This window comes from Sus scrofa, chromosome 12 (assembly GCF_054392235.1).
Source record: "Sus scrofa isolate SSC_HxYL_T2T_F1_AM1 chromosome 12, Sscrofa_HxYL_maternal_Yorkshire_Landrace_v2.0, whole genome shotgun sequence".
NCBI classification, from domain to species: Eukaryota; Metazoa; Chordata; class Mammalia; order Artiodactyla; family Suidae; genus Sus; species Sus scrofa.
The window spans coordinates 42,353,407-42,379,337 of NC_139394.1; the positions used below are offsets into that span (position 1 = coordinate 42,353,407).

At 48.8% G+C, this 25,931-nt stretch overlaps 2 long non-coding RNA genes across 2 annotated transcripts in view; both read left to right on the forward strand.

Annotated features, from left to right (window-relative positions):
- LOC110256037 (uncharacterized) overlaps positions 1-9,223 on the forward strand; it is a 46,852-nt gene extending 37,629 nt beyond the window's left edge. The window contains exon 3 of the long non-coding RNA XR_014821359.1: positions 9,092-9,223. This is a non-coding gene — a long non-coding RNA (uncharacterized LOC110256037). The remainder of the gene's footprint in view (positions 1-9,091) is intronic.
- A 5,188-nt stretch (positions 9,224-14,411) lies between these two features.
- LOC146398227 (uncharacterized) lies at positions 14,412-25,931 on the forward strand. Its single transcript, XR_014821356.1, has 4 exons — positions 14,412-14,540; positions 16,629-16,713; positions 21,904-21,979; positions 25,794-25,931. It is a non-coding gene; the product is annotated as an uncharacterized LOC146398227 (long non-coding RNA).

Consider the following 25,931-nt stretch of genomic DNA (forward strand, 5'->3'; position numbering starts at 1 on the left):
TGGCGTGGGTGCAGCAGAAAGAAATGAAGGGAGGGAGGAAGGAAGATCCCTCAAACTGCCCTCAAGCTTGGAGAAATACCTACATTTTGAAGAGTATTCCAGGAGCTGGAATGGCTGAGGGGCTGGGAGCTGGCAGAGTTGTAGCTCTCGCATGAGGATCAGTCCTAGAGTATAAGGGAGCGAACTACCTGCATCTTTTGAAATGCTCTCTCTTTCTCTCATTTTCTGCTTGCAAATTTTCTGTTGAATTTACCCATGATATGAGTCCACCACATTAAAAAATGCTAAAGTGATGACCTATGGATGATAGGCAGATCACGTGAGAATTTTTTTCTTTCTTCTTTTTTTTTTTTTGGTTTTTCAGGGCCACACCTGTGGCACATGGAAGTTCACAAGCTAGGGGTCAAATTGGAGCTGCAGCTGCTGGCCTACACTACAACTACAGCAACTCAGGATCCAAGCCACATCTGCAACCTACATCACAGCTCATGGCAACGCCAGATACTTAACCCACTGAGCAAGGCCAGGGATTGAACCCACATCCTCACGGATACTAGTCAGGTTCATTACCACTAAATCACATTGGGAACACCCAAGGATTTTTTTTTGTCAAAATAGCTTTATTTAGGTATTACTAACATTCAATAAACTGCATAGTTAAAGTATATAATTCAATAATGTCTTTTTTTTTTTTTTTTAATGGCTGCACCTGTGGCATATGGAAGTTCCCAGGCTAGGAATTAAATATCTGTTGTAGTTGGGGCAACGCTGGATCCTTTAACCCACTGCATTGGGCCAAGGATCAGATTGAACCTGCGACTCTTCAGCGACCAGAGCTGCTGCAGTTGGATTTTTTTTTTTTTTGGCTTTTTTTAGGGCCACTCTTGTGGCATATGGAAGTTCCCAGGCTAGGGGTTGAATTGGAGCTGCAGCTCCTAGCCCATGACACGCCTGCAACCTATACCACAGCTCATGGCGATACCGGATCCTTAACCCACTGAGCGAGGCCAGGGATCAAACCTGCAACCTCATGGATACTAGTCCGGTTCTTAACTTGCTGAACCACAACAGGAACTCCCTGCAGTTGGATTCTTAACCTACTGCAGCACAGTGGGAATTCCTGATTCAATAATTTTTTTTTTTTGTCTTTAGTCTTTTTAGGGCCACACCCTTGGCTTGTGAATTTCCCAGGCTAGGGATTGAATTGGAGCTGCAGCTGCCAGTCTACACCACAGCCTCAGCAATTTGGGATCCAAGCTGTATCTGCAACCTACATCACAGCTCACAGCAACACCAGATCCTTAACACACTGAGCGAAGCCAGAGATCAAACCCATGTCCTCAGGGATACTACTTGGGTTCATTAACCACTGAGCCACAACAGTAACTTTCTGATTTAATAAGTTTTAATGTAACCTTTACCACAATCATGATGGCAAAGATATGTATCCATCACTCACAAAAGTCCTCACGGCCTTTTGTAATTACCTCTTGTCTCTTTCACATTCCAAATTCCCAAGGAACCAATGATATGCTGTCACTGTTGATTAGGTTGCATTTTTCTAGAGTTTTTTTTTTTTTTTTTTTTTTTTTTTGTCTTTTCTAGGGTTGCACCCGTGGCATATGGAGGTTCCCAGGCTAGGGGTCTAATCAGAGCTACAGCTTCCGGCCTACGCCAGAGCCACAGCAACTCGGGATCTGAGCTGCGTCTGTGACCTACACCACAGCTCACAGCAATGCCAGATCCTTAACCCACTGAGCGAGGCCAGGGATCGAACCTGCAACCTCATGGTTCCTAGTCAGATTCGTTAACCACTGAGCCACAACAGGAACTCCAGAAAAAAATTTAAATCACCTATAATATTACCACCCTGATGTTTTTGCTATACTTTCCTTCAGAATTTTTTTTTTTTATATACACACAACCACACACCTAATGTAGGGTGTAGTATAATTTAGCCATTACTCTTCTATTAGATATTTGGATTCTTTCTAATTTTTTCAATATTTAAAATCATGCTGCTATGAGCATGATGTTAAATAAGCTCTTTCAGGATTTTCTCAATTAGTAGTAGAATTAGTTCATCCTTAGAAGTAGAATTACTGGCGTTCCTGTCGTGGCTCAGTGGTAACAAATCTGAATAGTATCCATGAGGATGCAGTTTTGATCCCTGGCTTCACTCAGTGGGTTAAGGATCCAGCGTTGCCTTGAGTGCCCTGAATTGTGGTGTGGATCGCAGATGTGGCTCAGATCTGGCATTGCTGTGGCTGTGATATAGGTTAGCAGCTACAGCTCCAATTTGACCCCTAGCCTGGGAACTTCCAAATGCTGTGGGTGCAGCCCTAAAAAGCTTAAAAAAAAAAAAAAGTAGAATTACTGGGGTCAAAGGTGTGAAAGTTAATTTTCTTGGTGCATACTGCCCCAGAACCAATAGGAGAGATTATGTCCAATACATATACACGCCCCAGTCAAGTTGACATAAAAAATTAGGAGTTCCTTTCATGGCTCTGTGGTTAACGAATCCATCTAGGAACCATGAGGTCTTGGGTTCAATCTCTGGCCTCGCTCAGTGGGTTAAGGATCCCACGTATGCTGTGGTATGGGTTGCAGATGCAGCTCGGATCCCACGTTGCTGTGGCTCTGGTGTAGGGGGTGGGCAGCTACAGCTCCAATTGGACCCCTAGCCTGGGAATCTCCATGTACCACGGTGTGGCCATAGAAAAGACAAAAAGACAAAAAAAAAAAAAAATTAGCATTCCCAGGCAGTGAATTACTGATATACACTACAGCATGACTGAGACTTGAAAACATTAAGCTAAGTGAAAAAAAGTCACAAAGGACCACATACTGTGTTGCCATTTATATGAAATGTCCAGATGAGGCAAGTCTATAGAGACACAAAGTCTATGACGGTTGTCTAGGGCACAGAGGATGCTGGATTCGGAGGGGATGACTGAGGCGTGTAGGGTTTCTTTTTGAGACAGTGGGAATGTTCTAAATTTGCCGTAGTGGTGGATGCAATGGATTAAAGCCACTGTCTTGTACACTTTAAATGGATGAATTGCATTTTTTTTTTCACTTTTGCTTTTTAGGGCCGCACCCATAGCATATGGAGATTCCCAGGCTAGGGGTTGAATCGGAGCTACAGCTGCCGGCCTACGCTACAGCCATAGCAACGCCGAATCCAAACCGCATCTGCAACCTACACCACAGCTCATGGCAACACTGGATCTCCAACCCACTGAGTGAGGCCAGGGATCAAACCCACACCCTCTCCTAGTTAGATTCGTTACTGCTGAGCCATGACAGGAACTCTGGGTGAATTGCATGTCATGTGAATTATGTCTCAATAAAGCTGCTAAAAATCTAACAGTCACTTATTTTAGCCCAAAAAGGACTATGTTTGATATTTCACGTGTGGCAGCACAGTGATCTTATTTTTCTCCATCTTAGACAAAATTACAGAGTGGCCTTATTTTGTCTCATTTTATCATCTTGGTCTCGGAGTAAGCCTGTCTTGAGGCTGGTGTTTGGTGACTGTCTATATCGAATGACCTGGCTCTGAGTGTCTTAGGTCTGTGAATGTCAGAGGCGTTCTGGATGTCGGAGACTGCTTTTTCTCTTCCTCGGCAGAAGCTGGGAACCTCAGGGGCCCACAGGAATGTGCATAAACACACTTGGAGAGTCTGCAGAGGCTCTGGTCCCAGCCTCCTGCTGGTGTGAGCCTGGGCTTCTGTGCTTGGGACCTGGGAGGTGGGGCCATCAGGCCAAAAGAGAACATGTGTCATCTGCGTTGCAAGGGTTTGGGGGGCTTGTTATGTTTGTAGCTATTTCAAAATATTTAAAGGCAGAAGGTTCTCCCACCGCCTCTGCCAAGGAAGCCCCTATGGTGCTCTGTGACCACCTCCAGCCCCCTCCCTGCTCTGTTTCCTCCCCCGGGACTCCCTCAATAGCGGAGGGAGGACTGGCAGGGTGGGGTGCACCAAAGAGGAGAAGGGCTGCAGCTTTCTCAGGGCTGGCAAGAAGGGAGATTTTCCTGTCTTTGCTCTCCATCGCAGAGATCCAGGTTGGGAGTTCAGGCTATCGATTAAGGCTTATTTCGTTTGGAAGAGTTCCCGTTGTGGCTCGGTGGTTAACAAATCCAACTAGGAACCATGAGGTTGCAGGTTCGATCCCTGGACTCGCTCAGTGGGTTAAGGATCTGGCGTTGCCATGAGCTGTGGTGTAGGCTGGCAGCTGTAGCTCTGATTAGACCTAGCCTGGGAACCTCCATGTGCTGCAAGTGTGGCTCTGAAAAGACAAAAAAAAAAAAAAAAAAAAAAAAAAAGGCCTTATTTTGTTTGGGGATTAATTTCAGCAGACACTGATGGGTGTCTGGAGCCCCTGTGGACCCTTCCTGGTATCAGCTGCCCATCACAGGATCCAGAGGACCAGGTCCAGTAGAGGCCGGGGTTCCTGGTGAGAAAAGGCAGGGGGATGGCATGAAAGGAGCACTGGGAGGGGCAGAAGGCTAGAGGTTTGTTTTGTTTTGTTTTTTGGTCTTTTTAGGGCCGCACCTTTGGCATATGGAGATTTCCAGACTAGGGGTTGACTCAGAGCTGCAACTGCTGGCCTTCACCACAGCCACAGCAACACGGGATCCAAGCCATATCTTTGATCTACACCACAGCTCACGATAACACTGGATCCTTAACTCACTAAGTGAGGCCAGGGATCGAACCTGCGTCCTCATGGATACTGGTCAGGTTTGTTTCCACTGAGCCACGATGGGAACTCCTAAGGCTAGGATTTGAATTCCAGCCCTGCTCCCTTCCTGCAGAAGAAGAAAGTGACTTCCTGAGGAGGGCCACTCCTGTCTGGACTTTTGTTCCTGGATTTCAAAGATGTGGTTGAGGTCCAGCATCACCTAGGGTCCCGTGGCTCTCAGCCCATTCCCTCCACTATAAAATCAGGGATCCCAACAAACAAGCTCACCTCTTTGTCCCCAGGGACCTCCTCTCCAGTCACCTCTCAGTACTCCTGCCTCTCACCAGATGCTCTCGCACACCACACCTCTGTGCCTTCTCTCATTCTGTTCCCTCAGCTTAGATTGCCCTTCCTTCCTTCTTTGGTTAAAATCTACTCATTTTGTAAAACTCAGGTCAGTTGTCACCTCCTCCAGGAAGCCTTCTCCAATCTCCTGCCTGCTGGCTGGGTTCGATGCCTGATATTCTTTTGCACAGTACCTCTGACCCTAAGATTCTGTTTCGGGATGTGTGTTTGCCTTTCCCTGAGCCGTCAGGACCAGGACTGTGGGGCCTCAGTTCCCTGTGTTCCTTCCCCATGTGCAGTACGGGTCCAGGCAGAACTGAATTTAAATCTTACATTATCTGGAGTGGGGGAGGGATACATTAGGAATTTGGGATTAATAGATACATGCTAGGAGTTCCCGTTGTGGCTCATTGGGTTAAGAACATGAGGATGCAGGTTCAATCCCTCACCTTGCACAGGGGGTAAAGAGCCCACGTCGCCACAGCTGCAGCATAGTTCACGAATGTGGCTCATATCAGGCATTGCTGTGGCTCTGATTCTACCACTAGCCTGGGAACTTCCATGTGCCTCAGGTGTGGCCCTAAAAAGAAAAAAATAAGGGGGGAGCAGTTCGCATCGTGGATCAGTGGAAACGAATCTGACGAGTAGCCATGATGATGCAGGTTCGATCCCTGGCCTCGCTCAGTGGGTTAAGGATCCACTGTTGCCGTGAGCTGTGGTATAGTTCACAGATGCAGTTCAGATCTGGTGTAGCTGTGGTATAGGCTGGCAGCTACAGTTCCAATTTGCCCCCTAGCCTGGAAACCTCCACATGCCACAGGTGTGGCCCTGAAAAGACAAAAAAAAAAAAAAAACCCAAAAACTATTACCTAGCATAGGGATTTATAGTCAATATTTTTTAATAACCCATAATGGAAAATAGTCTGAAATATATATATATATATATATATATATATATATATATGAATCACTTTGCTGTATACCTAAAACATTGCAAATCAACTATAATTTAAAAAATTAATCTTACATTAATCTGGTCTGTATATATCATCCCCATTGCCACCTTCTTCTCACTTCTCCCCATTCCCATTCCTGGGTCTTAGGGGTCCAGGAATCCCCTGCCATGTACCTGGGCCCCCAGGGACAGCAGGATGATTGGGCTCGTGTACTGGGGACCACCTAGGCCTGACTCTGCCTTACTGGCTAAGCCAAGGGCCTTTTTCTGGAGACGCTGGGTCCTTGCCCATGAGGGACAAGTTTCTAACTTGAGGCTATGAATTAACCCCTGGGTTTGGCCCAAGGCAGAATGCAGGAGCCTAGAACACTTACCCTGCACCCCAAGCTTCAGTGTCCTCTCTGAAAATGACCTCTGAGCAGGTTAGAAAGCCAGGGCACATAAACTACTTGGTACCCTGCCTGGCACATACTCAGAGCACACTGGAAGTGAGCTGGGTTACTTGGGTGAAGGGGTTACTGGATTAGCCTGCCTGCCCCTCATTGGCATCTGTATGCACAGGGGCAGGGGCAATGCTGAGGACCGGCAGGGGGAGGACAGAGGCTCCTGGGGTGGCCACGGGGTCTCAGGTGGCAGCACCACAGCTGGTACAGAACACATTTTACAAGTCAGCTGGTTAGAAGAACCACCTGGCCTAGCATTTTACTTTCAAAAGACCTTTGTCTGTGAACCCAGGCTGTCAGCATCCATGCCCAAGAGGGTTGAGTTTCTCTAGTGTGCCAGTCCTGGGCCAGACCCTGAAGATCAGGGGCAGGGGGTAGGTGAGAACCACAAGCAGTGTGTCCTCCAGGAGTTCCCATCATGGCTCTATGGAAACAAATCTGACTCGCATTGATGAGGATGCAGGTTCAATCCCTGGCCTCAGAGAGTTAAGGATCCAACATTGCTATGAGTGTGGTATATGTCACAGATGAGGCTCGGATCTGGTGTTGCTGTGGCTGTGGTGTAGGCCGGAGGCTGCAGCTCGGATTCGACCTCTAGCCTGGAAACCTCTGTATGCTGCGGGTGTGGCCCTAAAAAGACCAAAAAAAAAAAAAAAGGTACATCTTCCAGTTTTTGGGGGGCTCTCAGTCCCCTGGAAGAGACAGTCAAGGAGACGGATGAGGACGGGAGGGTGAGAACTGCTGTGACTGAGGGCAGTGGGGACAGAGGGGAGGGACTCCAAGCACAAGTAAGAGGAAAGTGAGAAAAAAAGGGGGTGTTCCTATTGTGGCTCAGGGGGCTAAGACCCACATGAAGATGTAGGTTTGATCCCTGGCCTTGCTCAGTGGGTTAAGGATCCAGTGTTGCAGTGAGCTGTGGTGTAGGTTGAAGACGGGACTCAGATCTGGTGTGGCTGTGGCTGTGGCATAGGCCAGCAGCTGCAGTTTTGATTCAATCCCTAGCCCAGGAATCTCCATATGCCAAGGTTACAACCCTGAAAAGAAAAAGAAAAAAAAAAAATAGAGGAGAGTGAATTAGAGTTCCCTTGTGGCACAGTGGGTTAAGCACCTGGTGCTGTAACTACAGTGGCTTGGGTTGCTGCTGTGGCACAGGTTCAATCCCTGGCCCAGGAACTTCCACAAGCCTTGGGCATGGCCCCCCCCAAAAGAGAGGGAGAAAATGAATCACTGAGATCTGTGCCCAGCTGGGCAGTGGAGTGGCCCAGGCCTCAGCTCCTGGACAAAACCTGACTCCTGAGAGTACAGTGCCCCCTGTGATCACTTCCCAGGATCGCTCACCAGACCAGGCCCAGACTGCGCCTGATGCCCACACAACTAGATCTCAGCGGCCCTCTGGTGTTGTTTTAAATTTAACTTATTCGTGCTTGAGTTATATAGGCAGATGGTTGAAGAAAAATAAGAGTACTGTGAAGCTTATGATAAAAATATCATCCTTGGGAGTTCCTGTTGTGGTGCATCGAAACGAATCTGACTAGGAACCATGAGGTTGTGGGTTCACTTCCTGGCCTCGCTCAGTGGGTTAAGGATCCGGCCTTGCCGTGAGCTGTGGTGAAGGTTGCAGATGCGGCTTGGATCCGGTGTTGCTGTGGCTGTGGCGTAGGCCAGCAGCAACAGCCCCGATTAGACCCCTAGCCTGGGAACCTCTATATGCTATGGGTTCGGCCCTCAAAAAACAAACAGAAAAGAATTATCCTTGGAGTTCCCGCTGTGACACAGTGGGTGAACGATCCAGTGTTGCCACAGCTGTGGCACAGGTTACAACTTTGGCTTGGATTCAATCCCTAGCCCAGGGAACTTCCATATGCCACAAGCATAGCCCAAAAAAAAAATAGCATCCTTGTCCTATATGTCCCACACCAGTTTCCTCCTTCTAGAGGCAGCTACTTTCAGATTGTTCTGCAATTTTTGGAGCATTTATGTACATGTCTTTATATAATTTTATTTTTGCTTGTTAGGCCCACAGATGTGGCAAATGGAAGGGGTCAAATTGGAGCTACAGCTGCCAGCCTACGCCTCAGCCACTGGCTTATGCCAGAGCCACAGCAATGCGGGATCTGAGCCATGACTGTGACCTACACCACAGCTCATGGCAACGCCAGATCCTTAATCCAGAGTGGGGCCAAGTATGGAACCCACATCCTCATGGATCCTGGTCAGGTTTGTTAACCACTGAGCCATGAAGGGAACTCCTTACATGTATCTTTTTCAATGCACGATCCATTGTGAGTTAATTTTCTATGCTGTATAAGATTGTGGTTGATTTTTTTTTTTTTTTTTGGTACATATAGCAATTTGTTGAAAAGATTGTTCTTGGAGTTTCCACCATGGCTCAATGGTTAATGAACCCGACTAGTGCCCATGAGGACATAGGTTTGATCCCTGGCCTTGCTCGGTGGGTTAAGGATCCAGCGTTGCTGTGAGCTGTGGTGTAGGCTGCAGACACAGCTGGGATCCTGCATTGCTGTGACCCCCTCCCCCCCAAAAAAAGATTATTCTTGGCATATTTATCGAAAATCACCTGATCTTATGGTGTAGTCTAATTCTGGATTCTCTCTCTCTCTCTTTTTTTTTTTTTTTTTTTTTGGCCTTTTTGTCTTTATAGGGCTGCACCCAGGCTGGGGATCAAATCGGAGCTGTAGCTGCTGGCCTACACCAGAGCCACAGCAACACTGGATCCGAGCCATGTCTGCGACCTACACCACAGTCCACAGCAACAGTGGGTCTGTAACCAGGGATCAAACCCATGTCCTCCTGGATGCTCGTCAGGTTCGTTCACCACTTAGCCATGACAGAAACTCCTGGACTCTGTTTTGTTTCTATACCCTTATGATTAATTCATTCCTGGCTTGACCACCAGAGCCGGCAAACACCTAATGATCATGCCGCCAATCACAGCCCGTGCCTCCAGCCCCTCTTCTCTTCCAGGCTCTCAGACTCCTGCTCCTGTTTGGATGGGGAGCTGCCTAGTGCTGCCAGCAGGGAACTGTCACCCAAGAGCAGCACTATCCCCTCATCTAGGGATCTCTCCCCAGGCCCCGCTCCTATAACAGGTCCCTGTTTTCTGGCTTCTTCTTTCTTAGCTCGTTTCCTTGTGTTCGATGCAGAGTGCCTTCTCTGGCAGTTTCCTGGTAGAGGTACATGGAAGGTACATTTTTGAGATCTTGACTATCTAATGATATTTTCTTTCCACCTTCACATTTGGCTGATGTTCGAATGGGTAGATAATTCTACGTTGGAGATAATTTTCCCTCCAAAGTTTGATGTTTTCTCCTGTATTCTTCCAGTGTGCTATAACATTTCCTAGTCCTTAGTGTGTCATTACTTTTGTTGCAGAAAGTTTTAGGATAGTTTTATCTATAAGTATTGTGAAAATTTCCAGTGCTACATGAAATGATGTTCCTCATTGCTAATTATTAAAGAAATGCACGTCACAATGGCCACCAATCAGAATGGCCACCATTAAAAAGTCTGCAAATAGGAGTTCCCATTGTGGCTCAGAAGGAACAAACCCAACTAGTATCCATGAGGACACAAGTGCGATCCCTGGCCCCACTCTGTAGGTTAAGGATCTGGCATTTCTGTGAGCTGCAGTGTAAGGTCACAGATGTGGCTCAGATCCTGCATGCTGTGACTGTGGCATAGGCCGGCAGCTGCAGCTCCCATTTGACCCCTAGCCTGGGAATTTCTTTATGTCTCAGGTGTGGCCCTAAAAAGACCAAAAATAATAATAATAATAAGTCTACAAATAAAAAGTTCTGGAGGAGTTCCTGTCGTGGCGCAGTGGTTAACGAATCCGACTAGGAACCATGAGGTTGCAGGTTCGGTCCCTGCCCTTGCTCAGTGGGTTAATGATCTGGCATTGCCGTGAGCTGTGGTGTAGGTCACAGAAGCGGCTCGGATCCTGCATTGCTGTGGCTCTGGCGTAGGCTGGGGACTACAGCTCCAGTTGGACCTCTAGCCTGGGAACCTCCATGTGCCTTGGGAGCGGCCCAAGAAATGGCAGAAAGACAAAAAAAAAAAAAAAAAGTTCTGGATGGGATTTCTCTTGTGACACTGTAGGTTAAGGATCTGGCATTGCAGTGTCTGGGGTCAATGCTGTGGCATAGGTTTGATCCCGTGCCTGGGAACTTCTGCATGCCATGGGCACAGCCCAGTGCCGTACCTTGGGTGGTGTTTTTCCATCTACTTTGTGGGTGTGTGGTATGAGTCTCTTCAACCTGTCAACTCATAATCTTTCATTATGGGCATTTTTTTTTCTTTTTTGGTCACCCCACAGCATATGGAGTTCCCAGGCCAATCATCAGATCCAAGCTGCAGTTGTGACCTATGACACCATAGCTGCAGCAGTGCTGCTGGGTCTTTAATCCACTCTGCTGGGCTGGGGATCAAACCTGCACCCCAGAGCTCCAGGTAAATGGGGATTTAAAAAATAGGTCTAACAATTTTTTTTGGTCTTTTTAGGGCCTGACCCATGGCATATGGAGGTTCCGAAGCTAGGGCTCCAATTGGAGCTGTAGCCACCGGCCTGCACCACAGCCAGAGCAAGTCCAGATCCGAGTTGCGTCTGCCACCTACACCACAGCTCACAGGAATGCCGGATCCTTAACCCACTGAGTGAGGCCAGGGGTGGAACCCTCATCCTCATGGATCTTTGTCGGTTTTGTTGACCACTGAGCCATGACGGGAACGCCCAAAAAATAGTTCTAATAATTTCCTCTCTACCATTTTCCCTTCCTAGAACTCCTAACTAACGTGAAGTTTCATCATTTAAGTTTCTTATTGTTTTTTAAAAAAATCTATTCTGTATCTCTCCTTTCTTTAACTTTCTGGGAACATTTTTCTCAACCTTAGCCTCCAATTCTGCTTGGAGGGGAGGAAGCTTTGAGGGTGGGGGCCGAAGAGGGGTTAGGGACCACCTTAGGAGTGTGTATGAGGGGTTGTTATTGCTCTGTCCATGGCCCAGTGTGATGTTCCCAGCCTCGCCCCGGGTAATCGGACTGTGGAATTCTTCCTGTTCATGTTGATGCCCAATCATTCCATGTGGCAGGATCCCTGCCATGCCAGGCTTTGGGGGAAATTGTCTTTTGGTGGTGCCCAGCAACGGCCCCTCAGTTTCCCTCATTCTGCCAGGCCTGCTGGATGTGTTTAGACTCCTATTCTTCCCCAAGGAGAGCCTGGCACAGCTGTAGCTCAACTGCTGCAATGAGAAGCTGCAGCAGCCCTCATTGCCTCCAGCTTCTCATTGCAGCAGTTGAGCTACAGCAGCCCTTGTGGTACCACCTGAGGGCCCAGCACGTGCAGGAGGGGCCAGTTTTCCTCCAGGATCCCTACCCTTCCCCAGGCTCCACCCAGTATCCTCCTTCCTTCCTTGGATGCTGTTCACATTCTTGCCGTGGCTGTGGGGCTGGCTGCACAGAAGCCCTCCTCCTGGCCTCCTAGGATTATGTTGTTGAGATCCTGGGATGGTTGGTTTGTTACTTTCCGTGGTAACTGGAGCTGTTTGGCTGAGGGGACCTCCGTTGGCATCAGCTCTTTGGTGGGGCACGTGGAGAGCAGAGGACAGAAAGGAGGATGTTGCATGGCACCAAACACCAGAAAGGTGGGTTTTCTCTGCAGCTCTGGTGACTGTCTCCCACTGTTTCTGCCCCTCTGTTTTCCCATCTGCCTAAGGAGTCTACTAATAGCCACCTTATCTGCCTCTTGGGGTCCCTGTGATGCTTGGGGCAACATTAGTTGTCAGTCCATTGTCATGGGGGCTACCATGTGTTGGGAGTTGGGGTTGGATCATCTCATCTTATGGTTGACTGTCCACTCCTGTCCCACACAGGTTTGTCCCTTCAGGGGGCTGCGCAGCACTGCCCATCTTCGGGCACTCATCCAGGGTGAGCCAGCAGGCACCCCGAATAAGGAGGGGGTCCAGCAACTTGATGCACCATGCAGCACAATAATCAGGTTTAAGAATCCTTATTCTGGGAGTTCCCATCGTGGCGCAATGGTTAACGAGTCCGACTAGGAACCACGAGGTTTCGGGTTCGGTCCCTGGCCTCGCTCAGTGGGTTAAGGATCTGGCATTGCCGTGAGCTATGGTGTAGGTTGCAGATGCGGCTCGGATCTGGCATTGCTGTGGCTGTGGCGTAGGCCAGGGACTACAGCTCCGATTCGACCCCTAGCCTGGGAACCTCCATATGCTGTGGGAAGTGGCCCTAGAAATGGCAAAAAGACAAAAAAAAGAAAGAAAGAATTCTTTTTTTTTTTTTTTTTTTTTTTGTCTTTTGTTGTTGTTGTTGCTATTTCTTGGGCCGCTCCCGCGGCATATGGAGGTTCCCAGGCTAGGGGTCGAATCGGAGCTGTAGCCACCGGCCTACGCCAGAGCCACAGCAACGTGGGATCCGAGCCGCATCTGCAACCTACACCACAGCTCAGGGCAACGCCGGATCGTTAACCCATTGAGCAAGGGCAGGGACCAAACCCGCAACCTCATGGTTCCTAGTCGGATTCGTTAACCACTGCGCCACGACGGGAACTCCAGAAAGAATTCTTATTCTGGGTTATTCAACAATCCCAAGGCTGCTGCCAGTTCTTCCTAATGGTGTGAACTCAGCCCCCTGCCAAGGTGCATTGTCCCTTTGGGGCTCCGTGAGCCATGTCCAGACAGAATGCACTGCACACGCTGGGAAAACTTAAGCTAGGGTTGCCTGGCAGTTGTAGGCACTGGACCTTGGTCCTTTCATGCATCTCAGGAAACAAAGACATGACATTCACTTCTGTCAAATGAGGGCTGGTAACAGATCCAGCTCCTCTGTTGCAACCTCTCAAAACTTTCTTGCCTTTTTTTTTTTTTTTCAGGGCATATGGAAGTTCCAGTCTGGGGGTCCAATCAGAGCTGCACCTGCTGGCCTGCACCACAGCCATTGCAATGCTGGATCCAGGCTGTGGCTGTGACCTACACCACAGCTCACAGCAATGCCAGATCTTTAACCCACTGTGCAAGGCCAGGGACCAAACCCGCAACTTCATGGTTCCTAGTCGGATCAAACCCGCATCTTCATGGATACTAGTTGGGTTCATTACCACTGAACCACCACGGGAACTTCTTTCAAAACTCCCTTACCTAGACTCTTCCCTCTTCTGTCTCCCAACCTGAACCAAGGCTCAGGTAAGGAGGTACAACGGGGTCCTGGGCTGCCATGATGGTCACCTGTGGGGTCCTTGGGTGAGCCAGAGCATAGCAGGTCCAATGTGGGCTTGGTTCTGGGCAGCGGCCACTTCTTCTGGTGTCTTACTGGCCCCTCTTTTTTGGACTAATTTCTGCCCCAGAAGCTGTACCTAGTTTCTTCATGCTACCCAAAATGACCACCATCGCAATTATGCTCAATTAATTCACTAGGCAACCGTGTCATTTACTCCTTCAAGGGCAAGATCCTAGATTCCAAATTGCAGAGCCCTTCACCAGGGACACCTGATCTCCCCTGCCTGTCTGGACATTGGGGGGTGGGGTGGGTAGGGGTTGTAAACACCCTGGAAGTTGGGAGTCATCCAGAGTGGAAGAAGAGGTATCTTCACTGCAGGGAATGTGTTTGGGAGAAAACCTTGGGGTCATCTCCCCACTCCCTTCAGGCAGCAGGACCTGCTGGGTTTGCATGCAGGTAGGAAGAACTGAGTTCCTGGAAAATGAACGGACGCTTCCCTGGGCCCAGTCTCCCCACACAGCTCATAGGACAAGTTGGGGAGGGGCCAGCGTGGATGCTCTTAGGGGGTGAATGCCTACTGATTCCTGGATGGAACACGGGAATTGAGTAGTATCCATTCTCCTGAGCTGTGTGGCTCCTGGACAAACATTGGTCCTCTCCTGAGCCTGGCCTCCTCAGGTGATTCCAGTTTAAACCCACAGAGGCACACAAGCATCTCTGCAGATTTTTAGACCAGTGTGGACAAGGCCTGGATCCTTTCGGATTGTGAATGGCGGCTGCAGGCCGGGACTGCTTTCAGTTCTCAGGTGACAGGACCCAGAATGTTTCAGCACCGTGGGCTGGACAGCGCCTTTGGAGCAGGTGAGCGGTGCCCTACAGGGTCCCTGCGCTCGCCTTTTAGCCAGAATTTCTTACGGAGGGGACGGGGCGGGGTTTTGGGGCGGGCCCTGAGCAAGTATGGGGGAATGGGGGTGGGTGGGTGGATGGGCGGGGGTGGGGATGAAGGGCTGTCCTTCTTGATGGAGGGCGGCCCAGGCATTGACCTGACAAAGAAGCGGGGACCTTTAGAGATGGCTGCCCTTTTAGGCCCTGGGAGGGTGAGTGAATGTGTGGCGAGAAACTTGAAGAGACTGGGATCCCCTCTGGGGCCAAGATCCTTCTAAACCATGATTCGGTCTATGAATAATGCCTAGTCTCGTGAGCCTGGGCGCTCTAGGCCGGTTACAACTCGCCAGTCAGGACTCATTTCTGACAGGACCACACCCAAAGGCTCCTGGACCCGGAACCTCCTGGGAGGGTCTTCCGGCCTGGGGCCCCTCGGTAGGTCCCTGGTTTCCACTCTGCTCTCCCCCACCTCCCCCCCCCCCCCATGATTGCCTTTTCCCCATGGCCCTTGAGCCCAATCAGTGCAGACCCAAAGTCAAAGCAGCTCTGTAATTATGTAAAATTATTCGTTAAGGGACGAGTCTCGCCTTTTTTCCCTTGGCAAGGATGGCCAGGGTTGGAAAGCAGACCCAGAAAGCAGGTTCCCATGCACAGCTGGCGAGGTGAGGTGTGTCACCTGAACCCAGCCAGAAGCACGGATTCCACTAAAAGCCAGGCCTCCCAGCGCAAGCCCACATTATGCAAATGACGTGGGCGGGGACAACCCTGCCCCCCCCACCCCCATGGCTGGTGGAGGTGTTACCTACCTTCTATGTGCAGACCAGCTGCAGGCCCAGAGAGGGGCTGCGAACTGCCCCAAGCCAACAGTGAGGAAGAGGAGGGCCAGTGCTAGGTAAGACCCGAAGCCTGGGAAACCTTACTCCAATTCAGAGAAACCTCTGAGAAACCACCGAACAGCAGCCCAGAACTTGGCCTCCCGCTAAGGGCTTGTGGACCCTTGTTCTGCATGACCATTTCCTGTCTTGGTCATGGCCGTGCATGCTGCTGCTCTGGAATCTCCAAACAAGCTCTTGCTCCCGCTGGAGCAGTAAGAGGTTATGGACATAATCAGCTGGGGGCTCTGAAACTAAAGAGAAACAAAGAAGAAATGAGAAAAAGAGAGAGAGGGAGGGAGAGACAGAGACAGAAAGGATTTCAAAAGGCTCAACAAAATCAGACTCCCTTCTGTTCTCTGAGTGGCCTGGACTGGACTGGCTGAGTGGGGAGATGGGGTGCCTGGCCCTCAGACAGTCAGCACCTGCTGCCTCTTAAAAGAGTAGGTATTTCTTCAAGCTATGGTTTGTTTCAGGGTGCTTCTTTCAAGTAATTTCTGACCTTGGCACTGCCTTTAGGACTTCCCTTTATGACGGAGTCTAATATATTCGAACTTTGACCATTATGATGGCATCACTGAAGGTATAGGTTGCTAATATTTCTAGGGACACTTGTTTTTCTTTCTCTGTTTTAATTCTGCTGAAATTATTAGCAACTAGTTCTTGGTTAGCTCAGAAATACACCCGGAGGCTGCAGGCAACTGCTCTGTGTGGCAGAATGAGGGGGGCCTGGAGTTCCCATTGTGGCTTAGAGGGTTAAGAACCCAGCCAGCATCCATGAGGATGCGGGTTCAATCCCAGGCCTCGCTCAGTGGGTTAAGGATCTGGCGTTGCCACAAGCTGCAGTGTAGCTCTCAGATGCAACTCAGATCTGGCGTTGCTGTAGCACAAGCCAGCAGCTGCAGCTCCAGTTCAGCCCCTAGCCCAGGAACTTCTAGATGTCACAGGTGTGGCCGTAAAAATAAAAAATAAATAAAACTTTGCCAAAGGTTGGACTCCTCTGTGATGTCTATCTTAATTATAGCCTCAGCCCCCCCCCCCAATTTAAAAACAACCATTTGGTGGTAAATGAATGTCAAGTTTTCTTCTCACGGGAGTTTGCCCCATGTGTCTGGAACATCTATGGGGATGAAGGATTGGATGACCTGTGTCAGCCTAACTGCACCCCTGGAAATCTACCTTCCTTGCCTAGGGCTCCAGAAAAATCTCCCCACACTGGCTGGTCTTCTGGGAAAAATGACTTCAGTCATCAAGAGTCAATCAAGCAACATGCTTTAGTAAGTAGCAAAATAAGTCATCTCAAGAGTCCTCTTCCTGGAACGGTTTGACAATTCTTTTTTCCTTTTCTTCCAGCTTTATTGAGATGTAATTGGCATGTAGCACTCTATAAGTTTAAGGTGGCCAGCAGAATAATTTGATGTTTACACACACCATGAAATGATTACCACAGTAAGTTTAGTGAGCATCCATTATCTCATGGAGGTACAAAATTAGATAAATAGAAAAAAAAATTTCCTTGTGATGAGAACTCCCAGGCTTTATTCTCTTTTTTTAAAATGTATTTATTTATTTGTTTATTTTTTAGGGCTCCACCTGTGGCATATGGGAGTTCCCAGGCTGGGGGTCAAATCGGAGCTGTAGCCACCAGCCTACATCACACAGCCGCAACAACTTGGGATCTCAGCTGTGTCTGTGACGTACATCACAGCTCATGGCAATGCCTGATCCTTAACCCACTGAGCAAGGCCACGGATTGAACACACATCCTCATGGATACTAGTTGGGTTCATTCTGCTGAGCCACAATGGAAACTCCCAGGATTTAATCTCTCTCTCTCTTTTTTTTTTTTTTTTTTTGTCTTTTTGCCTTTTCTAGGGCTGCTCCCTCAGCATGTGGAGGTTCCCAAGCTAGGGTTCGAATTGGAGCTGTAGCCTCCGGCCTACGCCAGAGCCACAGCAACGTGGGATCTGAGCCGCTTCTGCAACCTACACCACAGCTCACGGCAACACCAGATCCTTCACCCAGTGAGCAAGGCCAGGGATCGAACCCGAAACCTCATGGTTCCTAGTCGGATTCATTAACCACTGAGCCACAACGGGAACTCCAGGATTTACTCTCTTAACAACTTTAAGAAGATAGAGCAGTGTTAATTATATTAATTATACTTTACATCCCTCATACTTATTGATCTTACAACTGTAAGTGTGTACTTTTTGGCTACCCTCATCCAACCCCCCCCCCCAAAAAATACCTCTGGTAACAGCAAATCTCATCTGCTTTTCCATGAGTTTTTTTTTGAAGTATGGTTGACCTATATTAGTTAGTGTTCTATAGACAGTGATTCAATAGACTGTGTACCCCCAAAGGAGAGAAGCATGATAGAAGGGGTAATAGGTTCCGAAGGAAGTCCCGAACCTAACAGGACAAACAACATTAAACCCTTGAGGCTGTCGGGATTCCCTTCGTGGCGCAGTGGTTAACAAATCCAACTAGGAACCGTGAGGTTTCGGGTTCAATCCCTGGCCTTGCTCAGTGGGTTAAGGATCTGGCATTGCCGTGAGCTATGGTGTAGGTTGCAGATGCGGCTCGGATCCAGCATTGCTGTGGCTCTGGCGTAGGCCGGCGGCTATAGCTCCAATTAAACCCCTAGCCTGGGAATCTCCATATGCCATGGGAGCGGCCCTAGAAAAGGCAAAGAGACAAATAAACAAATAAATAAATAAAAATAAACCTTTGAGGCTGGAGAATAATCCCCTTTAGCTGGATGCTCAGCTCTAGGCTCTCTGCAGGGGGTGAAGGGACACAGTGAGGCGTGGAGTGGGGCATCCTGCCTCCTGGAACCAGAGAGGCAGTTGTACCCTTTGAAATTGTTCTGTCCTGGCCAGCGCTGTGTCCTCTGGACCATAATGGGAATGGCAGCCCCAGTGAGCTCTGACTAGCCTTCATGGTCATCTTCCCATTGTTCTTTGTTTGGAAGACTTTTACCTGGTTTTTTCCTAGATGGCTGATCCAAACAGTTCTCCCGATCAGATGTTTGCTGGGGCCACACCATTGGTGTTCTGTTTCTTACAATATGCCTGGGCTGAGAATCTCTAAGTTCTGCAGTTTTTGGCTTAGCAATTCCACCTCTAAGTCATTTCTCACTTCTCACATTTTACCAGATGCAGTCAGGGGGAGCCCAGCCATGCCTTCAATGCTTCCTTAGAAATCTCTTACCTAGGAGTTCTTGTCATGGCTAAGGGGAAATGAATCTGACTTGTAACCATGAGGGCATGGGTTTGATCCCTGGCCTTGCTCAGTGAGCTGGGGATCCAGTGTTGATGTGAGCTGTGGTGTAGTTTGTGGACGCACCTCAGATCTGGCATTGCTGTGGCTGTGGCATAGGCCAGCAGCTATAGCTCTCATTGGACTCCTAGCCTGGGAACTTCCATATGCCACAGGAGCAATCCTAAAAAGAAAAGAAAAAAAAAAAGAAAAAGGAAAGAAATCTCTTACCTAAATATTCAGTGTCATCATTTGCAAGATCCACCTTCCACAAAACTCCGGAACAGGAACACAGTTCAGCCAAGTTCTTTGACACTTTATACTAAGCATCACTTTTCCTCCAATTTCCATTAACAAGTTCTGTTTCATTTCCTTTGGAGACATCGCTTCAGAACGGCCTTTACCATCCGTATTTCTACCAACATTTAGGTATTCTCTAGAATATTGAAGCTTTCTCTGCAGTTCTCCTCCTCTTCTGAGCCCTCACTCAAATCTCACCCTTGAAGGTCCTTTCATGGCAACTGAGGTTTTTTTCTAGCAAGCATCTCAGAACTCTTTTGGCCTTGGCTCATTACCCAGTTCCAAAGCTGCTCGCACATTTTTAGGTATTTGTTAAAGCAGCACCCTACTTCTTTGTCCATTCACTATACCCAAAATACTAGAGAATGGGTGGCTTAAACCACAAACATTATTTCTCACAGTTCTCGAGGCTGGGAAGTCCAAGATCAAGATGCCAGCAGATTTGGTGTCTGATGAGAACCTGTTTCCTGCTTCACAGACTGTCCTCTTCTCACTGTGCCTCTTTGTGGAGGAAAGACGGTACGAGAGCTCTCTGGGGTCTCTTATACAAGGGCACTAATACCATTCACAAGGGTTCCATCCTCATGACTTTATCACCTCTGAATACTATCACATCGGGGGCTAGGATTTCAACATATGAATTGTGGGGGCGGAGGACAGGCACAAACATCTAGTTCTTAGCCACCTCCTTGCCAGTGCTTGGTGCTGCCAGTCTTTATAATTTTAGTCATTCTTGTAGGTGTGTGGTATTACATTGTGATTTTATTTATTTTAAAAAATTTTTTGGTCTTTTTTTCTTTTTTTTTTTTTTTTTGTCTTTTAGGGTTGCACCTGTGGCATATGGAGGTTCCTGGGCCAATTGGAACTGTGGCCACCAGTCTATGCCACAGGCACAGCAACGTGGGATCTGAACCACATCTGCAACCTATACCACAGCTCACGGCAACATCGGGCACTTAACCCACCAAGTGAGGCCAGGGATCAAACCTGCATCCTCATGGATCCTAGTCAGCATTGCTAACCCCTGAGCAGTGACAGGAACTTCCTACATTGTGATTTTAATTTCCATCTGGTATTATTTTCCTGTTGCCTGAATAACTTTTTTGTGCAGTTCTGCTGAAGAAGTCTCATGGCTTTGTATTTGTCTGAAGAGTTTTTTTTTGTTTTTTGTTTTTTTGTTTTGTTTTGTTTTTTTTAGGGCTGCTCCTACGGCATATGGAAGTTCCCAGACTAGGGGTTGAATTGGAGCTGCAGCTGCCAGCCTTCACCACAGCCACAGCGATGCCAGATCCAATCTGCATCTGTGACCTATACCCACAGCTCATAGCAACACCAGATCCTTAACCCAATGAGTGGAGCCGGGGATCAAACTTACATACTCATGGATGCTAGTCAGGTTCTTAACCCACTGAGCCAGAATAGGAACTCCTGAAAAGTCATTATTTTGTATTTGGTTTTAAAAGATGGGGAAGGAATGATGGAGCATGATAATGTGAGAAAAAGGAATGTTTATGTGTATGTGTGACTGCATCACCTTGCTGCACAGTAGAAAATTATCAGAACACTGTAAACCAGCTATAATGGAAACAAATAAAAATAAAAATAAAATAAAAGATGGGGAAGGAAACCGGGGATTTCGCTTCCTTCACCCTGCTCCCCACTGAGCACAGTTCCTATGCTTCTCTGTGTAGGGACAGGGTAGGCTGCCCCCAAATGTGCCTCAATGGCATTTTTATTATTTTGAATTGAAGTTGCTTAAGAAATGGCCAATGTGGGAGTTCCCATTGCAGCTTAGGGGGTTAAGGGCCTGATGTTGTCTCTGTGAGGATGCAGGTTTGATCCCTAGCCCCACTCAGTGGGTTAAGGATCTGGTGTTACTGCAATCTGCAGTATAGGTCACAGATGCAGCTTGGATCCCGCATTGCCATGGCTGTGGCATAGGCCACAGCTGCAACTCCAATTAGACCCCATGCCTCAGGTGAGGCTGCAAAAAGAAAGAAAGAAAGAAAGAGGAGTTCCCGTCATGGCTCAGCAGAAATGAATCTGACAGTATTCATTAGGACACAGGTTTGATCCCTGGCCTTATTCAGTGGGTTAAGGATCCAGCATTGCCATGAGCTGTGGTGTAGGTTGCAGACATGGCTCAGATCCTGCGTAGGCAGGCAGCTGTAGCTCCGATTCACCCCCTAGCCTGGGAACCTCCATATGCCGCGGGTGCGGCTCTAAAAAGCAAAAAACAAACAAATAAAAAATGGTTGGCTGCTTTGGTCTTTTTCTCTCTTTCTTTCTTTCTTTTTTTTTTTTTGTCTTTTTGCCTTTTCTAGGGCTGCTCCCGCGGCATATAGAAGTTCCCAGGCTAGGGGTCTAATTGGAGCTGTAGCCACCAGCCTATACCACAGCCGCAGCAACTAGGGATCTGAGCCATATCTGCGACCTACACCACAGCTCATGGCAACGCTGGATCTTTAACCCACTGAGCAGGGCCAGAGATCAAACCCAAAACCTCATGGTTCCTAGTCGGATTCATTAACCACTGAGCCACAACGGGAACTCCCTGCTTTGGTCATTTTTTAGGTCTCATTTCTATGGGATCTCCATGCACATGAATTAAATTTTATTTCTTTGTTTCTTTGGAGCTCAGTGGTAATGAACCTGACTGGGATATGTGAGGATGTGAATTCAATCCCTGTCCTCGCTCAGTGGGTTAAGGATCCCATGTTGGCCATGAATTATGGTGTAGGTCAAAGATGGTCTCGGATCCCGAGTTGCTGTGACATTGGCCAGCAGCTACAGCTCTGATTCGACTCCTAGCCTGGGCACTTCCATATGCTGCAGGTGCAGTTCTAAAAAAGACAAAATGAGAATTTTGTTTGTTTGTTTCTTTTTCTCCTGTCTTGTTTCAGTTTTATTCTTAGTGCAGCCACAAGAACTCAAGACAAGTAGAGGGCAAAAGTCCCCCTCCCTGGCACCTGCCATGCGGTGAGTTAAGAGGTTTGTGCAAGCCCCAGCCCCACTGCCACTCCACATGGGATCCTTGGAGGTTTCTTGGAGAATCTGGCTGGGAGGTCCCAATTTCTTTGCTCTCTCTTTGTTGTAGTTCTATGTGTAGGGAGACCTATGTGGATTTGCAAGCAGGAGGGGGTGTGAGAAAAGAAAAGTGTGAGGTTGGGGGTGGTAGGGTGTATTCATGAAACAACAGTGAATTTTAAGGTCTGTGCTCTCCCATCAGTTCTGCTGTAGATAAGGCAGTTATTCTCTCTCTGTTGTTGTTTGGCAGTTCTCCTTGGAGTCTAACTGGAGGTCAGACTGTCATTGTCTGGAGTTGGGGAATGAATGTCATTTTACTATATGACTTGGGTCCACTCCACCAGAAGCTCAGGCCCCATCAGCAGCTTCACACCCTTTGATGTCTGAACAGCTTTCTCTTACACCAGAGGGTAAAGTGAGGGAAGCAGATGAGAATCTGGAAGTGGGTCTCTTTTAGATTTGCCGAGGGAGGAACATGCAAGGCCAAGTCAGTAAAGCAAGAGAGATTTATTAAGGCGTCCAAAACGAACGGGCTGAGCTCAAAATGATGCCAGCCCGGACTTTGAGGAGATGTTAGGCTTATAAAAGATCTGTGGCACAAGTTTATGGCAGGAACAATGAAGAAGAAGGAAGGGGAGGTCAAGGGAGGGGGGGAGGGGTGGAGTCCCATAGGCCATTGTTTCTTGCCACCCAGCTTGAGCATCTCTTTCCCGGGAGAGGGTGTATATCTTGCACCAGACTGTAACCATGTCTGCAGCAGGTTTCCAAGGTGAACAGCCACATTGGGGGTTTGGGGGGGTGTCTGTCACCATCCCTTCTGGGAACCTATCAGTCCCCTAAAGACCTGTCGTAGCCATCTTGAAGGGATAGAGGTGTCAGAGCTGCAGGAAGAAGCTGAGATTTATTACGGCTGCACAGAGAGCCCAACCTTATCAACCTCTGGCCTCAGATAAGGGCAACACACAGCCCAAGTGGGGCGTAATTAGATCCATCTGCCCGCTTCATCATGACCTCCAGGAAGGGGCAGGGCAGGGCAGGGGTGCGCCCTAGGTAGTACCCCAAAGCTCCCTTTCATCAGGCTGATGCGGGGTGGCTAGCTTCCAGCTAGATCTCCATTCCAGGGATTGCCGCGAGTCGGGGAAACGGGCACCACGGGAACTGTCTCTGGACAGCCAGTCACTTTTGGAGCCCTCAGCTCTCCTGACTTGGGCCTTGCTTTCATGGAGGAGACGTTCCTGCCTCTCGGATCGCCTGTCTCAGCCCCATGCTCTCGACACTCATTCCCGCCACTTGGCGATGTTCGCTGTGCGGACTTACTCTTTCCTACATGGGGGTGGTGAGGCAATTTTGCCTCTCAAGCAAAGTCGGAAGCTAGCTGTGCTCCAGTCCAGGGCCCGTGCGTGCTGAGCCAGGGCCAATCTGGACCTGGAGCGCCCTCTGGCGGTGCCGGGCGCCGAGCCCGCGGCTCCACGCACATCACCAGGCATTGGCGTTGGGCGCCGGTCTGGCCCTTCGCGAATGTGCTGGACAGCGCCTGCCGGGCAGCAGAGCTCTGCAACAAATCTGCCTTGATTATTACTGCACTTCTCTGCAGGTCTGGCCTGAAGCCTCAGGCTGACGCTGCGAAGGCATGAGGCAGCCTTAGACAGTCTCTAAGAGGGTATGTTGGGGGTCCAGGGAGAGCCAGGCCATGCCAGTGTGGACATCTAGTTCCTGGGCCTGGAATCATACCTGCCTTTCCTTGAACTAGTCACTGCCTAGAGGAGCTGTACCACGCTTCCTTTGCCTCTTGGTTTCCCCAATCTCATTGTCATCACAGCAGAGCCACATTTTTCTCTGGACTTTGGAGCAGGAGGGGTGTGGCTGTCCATGGAGGCTGGGGGTCACTCAGAATAGAAAGAAGAAGGAGTATTTTTTACTGAATGCAATGTGCATGAGAGGAACTCTAGGAATTTTCTTTTTGCTGGAGTCACCATCTCTGGACCCAAAGGTAGGAAAGTCAGCATGGTATGGATGTGGGTGAAGTCTAGTTAAGCCTTTGAAAATCATGGAGAATTCCATGTCCTTAGCCTCCAAAGACAACTCACAGGACAAGTCTGGGGTGGCCAAAGTGATGTCCATGATGGGAGAATTTGTACTGGTGCCAGACAGGGCATGGGATTCAAGTGTGGCCTGGACAAGTCACTGACCTCTGGCCTTCCCTATTAAGCCTGGACTGGAATACTGGAATACTTCTGGTTCAAACCAGCAGTGGTCACAACTGTTGAGCCATAAAAAGAATCCTGCAGGTTTTTTGGTCAGTGTGGAAACACTGGATTTTGGCCTGAGTTCTTTATCTTTTTTTTATGTCCTTGCCCACAGCATCTGGAAGTTCCCAGGTAGGGATTGAATCTGCAACACAGTAGCAGTGACAACCTCAGGTCCTTAACCTGCTGAGCCACAGGGGAACTCCTGGCCCAAGTTCTATTTGGAGGCTGGAGGCAGGGGCAGCTGCCTGCTGGGGCGGGTGGGCAGCCAGAGGGGCCAATACCACTTCAGCACTGATGACTGGACAGCGTTCTTGGGACAATCTGGCAAAGCAAAAGGAGCGATGGATATTCAGTCACTCAAGCCCAACCCCAGCACGGCCCACTGAGGCTGACAGCTGAACTCTTTTGGAGGGGCCTGAGCTCAAGGATCCTGGCCTCCAGGGACTTGGGGCCTGGAACCTGCTCACATGGGGTCAGGACCAGAGGTCCAGGAGAGATACAGACCCTCAATATCACATAAATAACCTTTGCAGCACTTCAGATCACAAAGCCTTTTTACAGTCTCCTCTCTGCCTCATGACAGCTCAGGAAAGTAAGCCTTAACATCTAACAGATGGGGGAATCTCAGATCGGGTAGCCAGTCTCTCTAAGTCACATAGCCAGGGAGGGGTTTGAGCTAAGATTTGAATGGCTACCTTGTTTGTGGCAGATTCATCCCTGCAGACTGTGACTGTGGTGTGAGCGTATAGTACTGAGATCCTTAGGGCTGATGGGTCAACGGAAAGGGGGAGACTTTGGGGGGGGGGTGACTTATGGCGCTAAGAGGGCACCACACATGTGGGGTGAAACCCTGGTTAGGCTGGGCAATGCTCAGGGCTTTGAGGAGGAGCAGGGCTCCCAATAAAATGTGACTTTGCTTCTAAAGCCTGAGGTGTCACTCAAAGCCCACCACAGTTCACCTGTCTGGGCCAGGATCCCCACCTTTGGCTCAGAGGCCACTCACTTGTTCCCTGGCCAATCAGTCCCACCCAGGGATTCTCCTTCCTGCCTTCTCTCTAAGCCTTAAGCTTCCAGAGACTGTGGCTGCTAATCCACGGTGTCCGCAGCCCCGCTTGGGGGCAGTGAAGTGCTCACAATTGGAGCTCAATAAATATTTGTCATTGGCCAAGCCTCAACTTCCTTTTCTGTGAGAAAAATGGCTGAGAAGGGCACATGTGTGTCACATGATCTGAATCAGGTTTGGACGCCTCATTTGCTAAAGATAAGCAAATGAGATGTGTGGGGAGAACCTAATACCTGTGTAAGATCGAGAAAGTCTAAGCCAGAAGATAAGGGACAATTAGTCCCACGTATTTTATTTATTTATTTAAGTAGATTTATTTAAAGTAGATTTATTTATTTATTCAAGTAGAGAGTGACCATGATTTGCTCCGAGTTCCGCGGCCGCGTAGGGACAGGGTCAAGGCTACATAACAAGTTATTTGACGACATGACCTAATCAAGGAAAACCTTCCCAGAGCTTACAGGGCGCGCGTCGAGTGCATCGACTTTCAACTTCTCATGCCTGGAACAATGAGCAGGATCAATCCACTGCTTTTGACTGCCAGTAAGTGCTGCGCGCTGATTGGTCCTGGTTAAGGAAACGGAAGGAAGGG